Raw genomic sequence first — 2,666 nt, forward strand, 5'->3', positions numbered from 1 at the left:
ATACATAAACTGTTACATACTTTATTTTCATGTTAATATAACTGTATTTGATACACTAAAATCTTATAAAATACTCAACTAATTACTAAACTATGTACAAAGCTCATTTTACCATATTCTTTGATTACAATTTGCCTGGCAKATTATATTAATTTAATGATTTCTTAATGATTACATAGAGTATATGTAACTAAATCTAAATTCGATACAGATATTTTTTTTTTAATATTTCCTTTTTTTATTTTTAATGTGCCTTGTAATAATTGGGAATACATACACTTGATTGCATTTAAATAAATTTAAATTATTGAAAAAAATTGTAAACCAACAATCCGATTACTTTTTTTAATAATATTATTTTTTGCATAAATTTTTTTATATATATTTTTCTTTATTTTTATTTGGTAATAATTGCCTTAGTTCAATTGTTTTTCTGAAATGTTGCTTTGCACATCCCAAGTTTGTTATATAGTGTTTCATATATTTCTTATTATATATTTATATTTGTTAAAATTAATTATCTATTTAAATATGTTATATAAATGTTTGAACTAATTTAAAATGATATGTATGTTTATATCCTGCATATTATATGCATGCAACTATCGGCTAGCTTAAGGTAAACATCTACTATAAATATCTTGATTAACCTGCATACACACACGAATATGTACATGCGTGTGTAAGTATATAATTTAATAGCTTCAAAAATAAATAAAAATAAATCGAATTACAAATTGATAAACATTTGGAAATATTATAACTGTTTATACGTATGTCCGATGATCTGAACARAAGCATGGTAAAGCAAATTAAAGCCTGGTGGAACGARATACCTGGGTGCAAAACAGCAAAAGTCAAGAGTACACAAAATTCCTATTGGCAAGYGATAGAAGAGTCTGGTGRCAACACACGCCCGCAGAATCACATAATGGGGCTGACACATCGAGAAGACTTCARGAAATGTCTAGAGCGATGCAMMACRAAAACAATGGAGCATCTTGTTCACSTGTTCCGCATTRGCAAAATTACGCTCTAAGMYTCTGGTGTCCAGACWGCATATTCTGTTAAAATTCGCGWCAAGTGCAGGCAACCTAAAAGAGAACTACTCCTCATAAACCTAGCAAYTGAGCTCCATCTGTTATCACAAAGGACCAAAACTGGTATATGTGCTGCTGATTGTCCCACCATATTAATCTAATCTAACCTAWATAAGCCCGACAAACTTTATATGACTTCTTTGTATATTGAGAAAACTAATTTTCTTCTAAGAAGAAAAAATAGTCACTTAGTGACTGTAAATTTGACTTTGAGGCTGAGAACGTAAAAATGGTCAAAAAGTGCTAAGAACGCTGTGAAGGCAAGAACCAAACAAAAAAGTTAGTTTTGCATTTCGAAAATGTGGATTATATACCCATAAAGTTGGGATCAAAGGTTGAATAACGCTAAATGACCGCCAGCCTTTACGGACTGCGAATATTCCCAAAGAACCTTGACCTCGCATTTAACCCGGACCATGCTACCCCGGCAGCTTGACAGTCAATGTATTCCATACTAAACCCTGGCAGATGTTCTGGGTTGGTCGCCGGTGGCCAAGGAATCGTTCTCCACGACAGAACGAAAAAAACTTTTCTTCTGAAAACGCCATTACCGACTAGTAATAGTAAGCCAGTAAACAGAAACCTGTCTGCAGAGATGAGGCGCGAGGCGAATTTCTGCCTTATTCATGGTACTATATATTTGGGGTTAAAAGCCAGGGTATAACTCAGGCGACAACAGCAAGGCAGTTGAAGTTGGACCGCCATATATTAGCTAATAGCTCGCTATGGTAGCGGGTTGACTGTTTACGAATCTGGGCAGCAGGCTGCGACTATTGAGTGGACTAAAATGGTACTTAGGGGTGGCAAGGACGGCATTTCAGCCAGCTCTAACGAGTCCCAGCTTATAGTTAAGTCGCAGAGGTGGTACGTAAGGAAATCCCCTCTGGGTAATGAGCATCGCATCGGAGCACCAGCGTTCAACGAAATCACTAACCAAGCGGACTCAATAGAACTGGGTCTATGTGATAGTAGTACAGAATATAAGAGCATCCTCCGCGAGAAGTTGAAATAGATAGCAGCGGTTATATCCGCGATTTCCATAAAGGTGATCCGTCTATCTACGAAAATAGATGACATTTTGCGTTACAGCAATCCGTCTCGCCCAACTCGCGTCCTGGGGGTGATAAGGCTCGAGAGAATATAGGCACTGATTCTTCTGAACGAAGAGGTCAACGGTTCTGTCATCGACATTTTCAGCTACGGCTTTGAGACAATGTGTGTTGTCCTCTCAACCTACGTTAGGGCGGACGTCTCACAGTCTCCCGGAGAGAGAGCAGGGATGGGAAGTGAGACCCAAACGGACAAGGCTGTGCACCGTGCGATAAGCGGACAGCTTGCATTGGTGTTGGGCGCAGATCGACGACGAATAATTCTGCCTTAAATATCGGGCGGTTATTCGATGATGATTGTATAGAAAGTATTACTAGCGAATAAATTCGATAAAGGCACGGAAGCCATCATACAAGGCTTATAACGAATGTATATCAAGAGCCTATTTTGAAGACAATAATAAAAAAATTAATTAAAGTACGTGAAAGTAGAGTTTTTTTTNATAAGCCCGACAAA

Source organism: Bactrocera latifrons, unplaced genomic scaffold (genome assembly GCF_001853355.1).
Source record: "Bactrocera latifrons isolate USDA-ARS-PBARC rearing strain unplaced genomic scaffold, ASM185335v1 scaffold_197, whole genome shotgun sequence".
NCBI lineage: Eukaryota > Metazoa > Arthropoda > Insecta > Diptera > Tephritidae > Bactrocera > Bactrocera latifrons.